The sequence below is a fragment of the Bufo bufo genome, chromosome 2 (assembly GCF_905171765.1).
Source record: "Bufo bufo chromosome 2, aBufBuf1.1, whole genome shotgun sequence".
Lineage (NCBI taxonomy): Eukaryota > Metazoa > Chordata > Amphibia > Anura > Bufonidae > Bufo > Bufo bufo.
This window is the reverse complement of record NC_053390.1, coordinates 22,343,439-22,353,400: the sequence shown is the minus strand read 5'-3', so window position 1 is coordinate 22,353,400 and position 9,962 is coordinate 22,343,439. Positions and strand designations below refer to the sequence as shown.

At 39.9% G+C, this 9,962-nt stretch overlaps 1 pseudogene; it reads right to left on the bottom strand.

Moving 5' to 3' along the window:
• Positions 1 to 2,491: 2,491 nt before the first annotated feature.
• Positions 2,492 to 9,962, bottom strand: part of LOC120990656 — a 45,029-nt pseudogene continuing 37,558 nt past the window's right edge.

The window sequence follows — 9,962 nt, the reverse complement described above, 5'->3', positions numbered from 1 at the left end:
GAGGAAGATATGTGGGAGACTGAGATCTAAAAGGTGAGGCTCAAATGCATCTCATTGAGCGGAGCATGGAAAGAAGAAGGGAGGCATCAGGCCAGTGGTGACGTCAGCTTGTAGTCCAAAGGAAGTAGGAAGTGCAGTAAAGGAGCGATCCTGCAACACCTGCAATGTACTGGTGGTTGGTACAGGTGTCACATGATGAGGCACAGCAGCAAAACAGAGAAGAATACAGCAGGAAGATTGTATATGGTCAGAGACAATAGACACAAGCACCCTACAGACAGCAAGACTGATTGCAGAGAGCAAATGAAAAAAAAACAACAGAAGTGCTTTTTTAATATAATTATATATCTTAGGTAGGATTTTCTGGGGGATGAGCGGCTGTTATGAACATCTGCAAGGTCCTGACAGCTCTATACATGGTCCAGAACCATAGTATACCGAGCGTACCACATTGGTAGCATTACATGTAAAGAAAGCTTTTAGTAACATTAGGTGGAGCTGGCTGGGAAGGTTCACGACAACTTGAATTTCAGAGAGTTCATTTCCCACCAATATATAAATCCTACAGCTTGAATCCATACTCAATACTTTCTTTTAGAATCATTTAAACTGGCCAAGGGAATGACCCAGGCTGCTCCCTGTCACTCTTACAATGTAATCTAGCCTCCGAACCACTTGTTATCTCGAGGACTCGTCCCTTTATCAAGGAATTGAAGTAGGGTCCAATGAATTTATTAGCCTTGTTCACCAATGACATCATACTCATTCTTAGAAACACCCCCAAGAGCAAAACGAATAGCGTAGCTACAGAAATTGTTGGATGTAGAGAACACATTTATGGAGCAACACAGAGAAACATCCAAAATTATTTGACAAATGAAACTCCTTTATTGTTAGTGATCAAAGAGAAAAATAGTTCAGCCTATGACAATTTACTAATACACTCAATGGATTGCTACAGAGAACCTCAGGGAACGCAGAGAGTCCCTAATCTGAATTCTCCCTTGAACATAGCTTTAGGTGGAAACACATGGAGCAAGCTGGAACGATGGATAATCACCAGGATTTCACTTCAGGGCAATAATACAAAAACATTATCTCCATAATAAAACAGAAAAGTTGATTTATTCTTATTTTAGACATTTATGATATATAAGATGTTGGTCCCACCTCTTGAGAACTACAATTGACCTCTTCCCACTGGCCATCATATCCAAGCTGCAAGATCTGGTTGGGTTTACAGATACAGCTGAAATCCCTGCCCTACTGTTTGTGTAACACCCGTACAGTAGAAGTGAATGGAAATAAAACTAAAAAGCCACAAAACTGTAGTACAGTGAGCTTGGCTGTATCTAAACCAGATCACCTCTCTGCAGTTATATCTCAGGCAGATATCTAATCAATTTCAGGTGTGGTCTGATTAGACAATGGGTCTTCCCAGAAGAGAGCGTAAAGTGATCCCCCCTGCTGCTATAGAAAACTTTCTCAAAGGCTACTTTTGGGCAATTCACCTATTGGTGAGAGATCATTAACTAAGAGACATGCCTCTATGATGCACTCAAAGACATTTTGCCTAGTTGTCAGACCTTGAGAGGGGGCACATCAATCGACTAAAAGAAGCAGGATAGTCATTTTGACAAATTGCCTACCATCTAGGCTGTTCGGAACTAGCTGTTAGGAGGTGTTTGGAGCAGCGGTAAGACGTGGGTACAAACACTTGGCAAACAGGCTCCGGAAAGCCCAAACTGACCACCAGTTCAGAGGATCATTTGGTCTACTGACATGCACAAGCAGCTCCAGTTTCCTTGTCCACCATGAAGACACAGGGGGCCCCTTCATATGCATTTCTCAGCAGAGTAATGCTCGCCCACACACATCAAGGGTTTCCTAGGAATGTCTCCATACAGATTACAACACTTCATTGGCTGCCCGATCACCTGGATTTATTGCCCGTCGAGCATTTATGGAACCATCTGGAATGCCAGCTTCACCAACCTACAATTGTTCTAGATCTACAGGCCCAGCTGTAACATCAGAGGGTAAATGTGCCACAGAATACCATACAGAACCTGTATGCCTCCATGCCCAACCATATCTCATCTTGAGTCTAGGCTAGAGGGGGCCCAACAGTGTCCTAGAGGCTCCGTTTAATGCAACAGCATTCCCCAAGAAACGTATCAGTTTTAAAACTGTGATCACTCACATACATCATCGTTTCATTCAACAACTCCTTCTTGGTGAATCATTTTTATTTTTGTGAATGAGTGTATAAAATACTAATAATTCAGCACCATGTCTCCATTCATGCTCTGCGGAAAATAAAGCAAGAGGCAGGATACATATGAAACACAAATATGAGCATCACTTGGCCACTGAATTCATGTTGGCATTATTCAGGGGTTAACAGATGTGACATCACAAGCGATTCCCACCAATGATATATCACTCAGCTACAGTATCTAGATAGGTTTACAATTAAACAGCAGGTTTATAATTAAACAGCAGGAATGTACATATGGGGTTAATTATCACAGATCACCAGGTCAGATAAATCACTGTCTCCGCACAGGAGGGTTAGTCTGTAGGAGCAATAAAGGTCACAGCGCTAGGAGAAAGTATAATATGAGCCAAGAAGACAATGTCTGTCAGTGACAATGGTGACGCTGTCGTGGAGCAAATAGAAGACTTTATTTCATCTGTAAATACTGTTTGAATGAAGATGAAATATTAATGTGTCCACATACATTATAAAACTATTACACGGAGCGTCGTTACTTCTCCCCATGTCACTCTGGACTCTCCCGCAGTGTGGGTGGAGGTGTGAATACAGTGATAAGAAGCAAAGGTTCATGGGGACAATTCATCTTCACTGCTCTGGAAGTAAACAAGGCTCTTCTTCTCTTCCTTGTATCCCCAATACTTTTCCTCTGTAGATCTTGGTCACAGTTGACCTCAAAGAAATAGAATTTGGTTGTTTGGCAAATCCAGGATAACTAATCCCAAAAAAATATATATTCGTACTGGCTTTTAGGCTGGAGCTACACAGTAACATGTTATGTGATATGAAAATCTCAATGTCAATAATTCACAATGTGACACACTATATGTCACAAAAAAATCCAACAGTTGGATACGTGGTTACAGGTCACAGGCCGTCGTAGAACACAATACAAGTCACGTAGCTTGCAACTTGACTGCAACATTTTTGCAATTTGGCAGATTTTCGGCTGATTTCGTAAGCTGTAGACACATTGTGCTACTATTCTGAGATGAACACATTACTATGTAGCCCCAGTTACTTACCGGTCTGTGAATAACTGGGGTTAACATTTCTTTTTGCTCTTATAGTATTTTCTATATTCCACAAAAATAATAAGGTTTCTTCTGAGCTGCTGAGTTATAGAATTAGTTTTCCTTACAAAACATTTTCAATATATAAAACATCAAACGTGGGGTACACTGGCAGTATGTTGCCATCACTCCTTGCTTTAAAACCAAATAAAACCTTTTGAAACTATATAACATCAAAATGGCTTCTCTCCTGTGTTACATCTCTGATGATCCCCAAGTTTGGTTTTAGAAGTAAAACATTTCTTACATTCTCAGCACGAAAATGGCTTCTCTCCTGTGTGACTTCTCACATGTTCAACAAGATGTGATTTTTTTGTAAAACATCTCCCACATTCTGGACATGAATATGGCTTCTCTCCAGTGTGAGTTCTCCAATGTACAGCAAGAGTTGATTTATCTGCAAAACGTTTCCCACATTCTGAACATGAATATGGCTTCACTCCTGTGTGAGTTCTCCAATGTGAAGCAAGATTTGATTTATCTGTAAAACATTTCCCACATTCTGAACATAAAAATGGTTTTTCTCCTGTGTGAGTTCTCTCATGTCTAGCAAGATCTGATTTCCGTGTAAAACATTTCCCACATTCTAAACATGAATATGGTTTCTCTCCTGTGTGATTTCTCTCATGTTTAACAAGAAATAATTTATCTGCAAAACATTTCCCACATTCTGAACATGAATATGGTTTCTCTCCCGTGTGAGTTTTCTCATGTCTCACGAATTTTGATTTCTCTATAAACCATTTACCACATTCTGAGCAGGAGTATGGCTTCTCTGCTTTGTGAATTTTCCCATGTCTAACAAGACTTGATTTCTTTGTGAAGTGCTTCCCACATTCTGCACAGCAGTATGGCTTTTCAACTGTGAGAATTCTTCTGTGTTTACCCTCTTGAGGTTCCTCATGTTTAGGGAGATTATAAGATAAATCTGTACTGTGAAGTCCTGGATGTACATTAATGGTAATAAGAGTTTCTCCTGAAGAACGCTGCATGGTATCCTCATCTTCTGCTTTATAATTTAGCAAGTATATAACATTTCCATTACAATTTTTACTGGGATTTTCTGTGAAGATAAAAATTGGAATTGAAAAAATGACAGAATAGACAAACCTATAATGTTCCTATTAGGCTGGAAATTGATCCATCAGGAACTACAGGTACAAGTCATCCACTTTGAATCCACTCTTGATTTTGGTTACAAAAAACGGATTCCTCTTGGTTGGTATTTATTAATTGATTTGTGTTGGCACACCTTTAGCGGGCTGCTTTACTAATATTATTTATATTTAAAGGTGCTATAGGCACTTGCACTTTACATTAGTAGCTGCTAATTCACTTTTAGTGGAGTTTTGTGCCATTTATATTATCAATATAATATATCCAATTGGTTATTCCAACCTTGATTGTTCCCTGCTTAGGCTGTTGCTTCCATGTATGTCCTACACCACCGCGTATTATTATTTTAATTGGATGTTAATTAATTTTAATCATTGAATAAAGCTATACGCCATATTAATTTTATTCTGCAGCACAGTACAAATTTGGAGATGTCATATATGTAGAATATTTTGCATGTTTTTGTACTTTTGCACAATACAAAAATTTTATGGGAAGAAAGTCATTTTGGTGCTTTTACATTCCAATGACCATAACTTTTTTTCTTCCCATTGATGTACCTGTAGGTGGGCTTGATCTTTTGGTCTGCTCTTATAAAGGTAATTTAACCCTTTAGTGACCAAGCCTGTTTGGGGCTTTACAACCAAGCGTTTTGTCGTGGTTAACAAAGCAGAATGCTTTATTAACAAAATTTCAATGAAAGATTGATCTTACGAGGTGGACATTTAAAACACCTCAAAAATTTTAAGAAAACACAGGTAGGTAATCAGGTTGTGCAATAAGTAAAATAATAATTTATGCAAAATATAAAATGATTTATTTACATAAATTATTTATAATCAACCAGATCAATCATATATCCTAACATGCAATACCTAGATCTACCCACAAGATGGCATCCACAAGATGTATTCTATGAGCATGCAGTACCCCTTAAGAAGACCAAATATCTATGATTACAATCACATAATTTGATGAGGATATTGTACACCCAAATACTTGCTCTGCTCAATCTATAAACCGATTTCAGATATCCGTTAGTATAGTATCGACAATTACCAGGCTTGATATTAATTCCTGAAATATGGATTTCAGGCAGAGCGTTTCCTCTGATACCAATGTAGATATCGTATTCAATAAAGGGGATTCCGGTTTGAACTCACATACAGCCTGCCTGGTGTTTGTTCTGCGCTATCACCACTAGATGGAGCTAAAGGCTTACTGCATAGTGTTTATACACTGAACAGTCAGACGTTGCGGTCTGGAATCTGAGGAGTGCCGGGAGAGTGGAGCAGAGCGGGCAGGGACTCGTTACATTGTGATTCATAGATTTATTTCTCAGTCATCTTAAATAGATGACTTGAATCAAACGAATAATGTATGTAAAATGAAATCTAAGTGTTATCCCTATTCCTGTCACGACGGACGGGGAACTCAGACACACAGATAAACCAACAACCAGGCTCTAGGCGAGAAGCAGGGGAAGGGTCACCTCCTAGCTAAACCCTGACCTCTTTCCCTGCACTGCTCAGCCCACATTCAGACCTTGAAGGAATGAGGAATGATGTGTCCTCGTGCCTGGGCTAAAACACCCTAGATTCCCTGAGATGGTGAAAAGGGGAAAAGGAGCAGCCTGCTCGCACAGAACCTGGATGGGAAAGATGACACAAACACAACCAAGATAGCAAACAACAAAAACTGAAACCACACTTATCTTTTCTGAGCTGGAACAGACAACCTTCCTTCCAAGGCCAGACTGATTTCTATAACCCGCTCAGAACACTGGACTAGAGTGATATTTAAACCAATGACCCCAACCAGTGCACCTGATGGGAAGCGGAACCAGCACGACTCCAAAACAAAACTAAAACTAAACACGTGCTGCTATTCTGGCCGACCTCCGCACATAGTCAGAGCAGGGCATGACAATTCCTATGTATTCAGTCTGCAGGGACAGTATTTTATCATACCTATCATTTTTTTATAAAGCCTATTTTAAAATATCTCGATATAATAAAGAAAAATCAACCTAATTGTTATAACTTGCTATTATAGATTAATAATATTTGGATATCTACTATATATCGAAAAAGTATATAATAAATATATATATATATATATATATATATATATACATATATACACACACACGATAGAAAGGTTTCTGATATTCACATTTCGCTGAGGGTTTTTCCTTGTTTTTAGGATGTTGTAACTTCCTGTGTGTTAATTACAACCTTGTGGATATAGCAGGACTTCATTATCCCTGGTAAACACTGAAACTCATTGTTCGCCCTCAAACCAGACGAGTTTCTTAGAAAGTATTTGTCTTTAGGTCATATATTCTGTTTCCCTAATCTTACATTTATCAATGACCTGTCGGAGTGTGTACCCGAGATCCGTGCAGCTGGGTTTTTTCATTCTCATGTAGGATTTCCTTATCTTTCGAACAAATCTCCGCACATTGTATGTGACTCTCTGTATACGCCCTTTTGTTTGCATCCCTCTTAGGAGAGAGACGAGACCTTTTACAAACAAATGTCTTCGTGAGACCAGATGATGTACCTTTAGTACGGCAGAGACTGGAGTCATGCAGAATCCAACATGGAGGAAATCAATGATAATGGAATATGAATATCCTACCCATATGAGTAAGCCCGACAGTTTCGCGTTCCAAGAGCTATAGCTTCATGAGGGTTTGTTTTTTGCGGGACAAGTTGTAGTTTTTAATGGCGCTATTTTGGGGTACACATAACTTACTGATTAACTTTTATTAACTCTTTCTGGGAAGGAGATGGGAAAAACAGCAATACTGCCACCGCTGTATGTTTTACAGCGTTAATTTTTCAGTATAAATAACATAATATCTTTATTCTCTGGGTCAGGACGATTACAATGATACCAAATACATATATATATATATATATATATATATATATATATATTTTTTACGTTTTACTACTTTTTTACAATAAAACCCCCCCCCCTTTTTTTTTTTAAATAAAAAAATATTTTTGCATCGCCACTTCCCAAGATCCATTACTTTTTTATTATTTTTTTTTTTTACATGGAGTTGTGTGAGGGCTTGATTTTTGCGGGGCGACTTGTATTTTTCATTGGTATCCATTTGGTAGTTTTTTATACATTTTTTGGGGGGCAACTAAGAATAAATGAGCTATTCTGTCTTTTTTTTTTTTTTACAGTGTTCACCGTAGGGGATAATTTATGTGATATTTATGTAATCCGGGTCGTTACGGACATGGAAATACCAAACATATGGGGGAGATTTTGTTTTGCATTTTTTTTAATTGAAAAGCGTATTTTCAAATGAAAAAAGCTTAATTTTTTTTATAGATTTTTGAAAATTTAATAAAAAATTTTTTTTGTTTTTTTTACCACTTAATAGTCCCACAAGGACTATAACAGACAGTATTTTGATTGCTTTTAAAATGCAATGCACTATTCCTATAGTGCAGGGATGGCCAACCTGAGGCTCTCCAGCTGTTGCAAAACTACAACTCCCAGCATGCCCAGACTACCTACAGCTATCAGCCTACAGCAGGGCATGATGGGAGTTGTAGTTTTACAACAGCTGGAGAGCCGCAGGTTGGCCATGCCTGCTATAGTGCATTGCATTTTAATGGAAATGCTATTCTAACATTGACCTGCTGGAAGTTACTCAAGGCTGGTCTGGGCCTAAACGAGACCCCAGCCAGCCTTCACAGACATCGGCACCCCGCAATCGCATTTTTCCGCTCCATCTGTCAGCACTTTCCATGCGGCAGACGCCATTGCCCGTGGCATGTAAAGTGTTAAACAGCCCGGATCGGCACTCCTGTCAGTCCAGGCTGTTAGAGCAGGACCTCTGCTCTCATGTGACCCGTGCAGCGCGGCCCAGCCTAAGGCCCCTCAGTGACTGCCGTAAAAAGGCGTATGGGTGGTCACTAGAGGGTTAAAGAAACTGGCATGCTGTAAGGGGGCGGGGCAACAAAGAAGGAAAACCGGAGTTAGACTTACCGGTAATTCTGTTTCCTTGAATCCACCATGACGGCTACACATGAGATTGACCCCTTGACCTCTATAGGGGCAGGAACACAGAGAGTTTAAAAGCCACCACCCACACTCACCCGTCAGTGTTTACAAATTACCCAAGTGGGTGTGAGAATAATATTTTATTTTTTTTGAGTATTACCTCATACTCCATTTTAGAATAATTTAGGGAGGGAATATACGAGCCGTCATGGTGGATTCAAGGAAACAGAATTACCGGTAAGTCTAACTCCGGTTTTCCATTTCATCCACCATGACGGCTACACATGAGAACTACCAGATAAAACGGTAGGGTGGGCTACTGCTTGCAGAACAGTCTGGTCAAAGGTCAGGTCTGTAGAAGCAGAGACATTTAAACGATAATGTTTAATTTACGTATTTATACTTGACCAAGTAGCGGCCCTACAAATTTTGTCAAGAGATACGCCAGCTTTTTCAGCCCAGGAAGAGGCCATTGCCCTGGTGGAATGGGCTCTCACGTTAGAAGGCCCTGTAAGGCCCATTTGGGAGTAACAACAGGATATTGTGTTCTTTATCCATCGTCCTATAGAGGTTATCGTCCTTTCTGAATTCCCTAATGGCTGCCAGGTAATGGATAACTGTTTCCCTTATGTCTAGGAGATGGAAATGTTCTTCTGTCGGGTTTTGAGGATCCGGGCAAAAAGAAGGTAAGATTATCTCCTGGTCTCTATGGAAGTCAGAGACTACTTTTGGAAGAAAGCCAGGATCTAATCTAAGCACGATCCTATCAGGACATATTGTAAGATAGGGTTCCCTACAGGAGAGGGCATGAATTTCCCACCAGGTGTCTAGCTGTTAGAGCTATAAGGAAGGCTGCTTTAAATGAAAGGTGTTTTATGGAAATATCCGATGTAGGAGTAAAAGGAGACTTTCGTCAGACCCCTCAGAACCAAGTTTAGATCAAAGAGAGGGGTCCTAGGAGTTAAGCATGGTCTCAATCTGAAAGCGGCTCTTATAAATCTTCTTATCCATCTATGATTAGCCAGATTAAAATCGTAGAATGCACCCAGGGCGGAGACCTGGACTTTGAGAGTACTTGGTCTAAGGCCCAGATCTAATCCCCTCTGAAGGAAATCCAAGATATTCTGGATACACGGGGATGACATATCCGGGGAAGTATCCCCTAACCAACTCCAGATTTTAAAGGTAGGTAGCTGAGGTAACCTTTTTCCTACTAGCTTTTAATGTACTACTAACCTTGTCCGAGAGGCCTTTGCCTCTCAAGATCTCGCTCTCAGGCTGACAGCTTGAAAAAACTGGGATTCTGATGAACAATTGGGCCCCGAGACAGAACGTTCCCCAGCAGCGGTATTTCCAACGGTTGCTCTAGGGATAGTTTCTTTAAGATGGCGAACCAGCCTCTCTTTGGCCAGTAGGGAACTATTAATATCATGGTTACCGGATCCCTTAGAAATTTTTGCAGG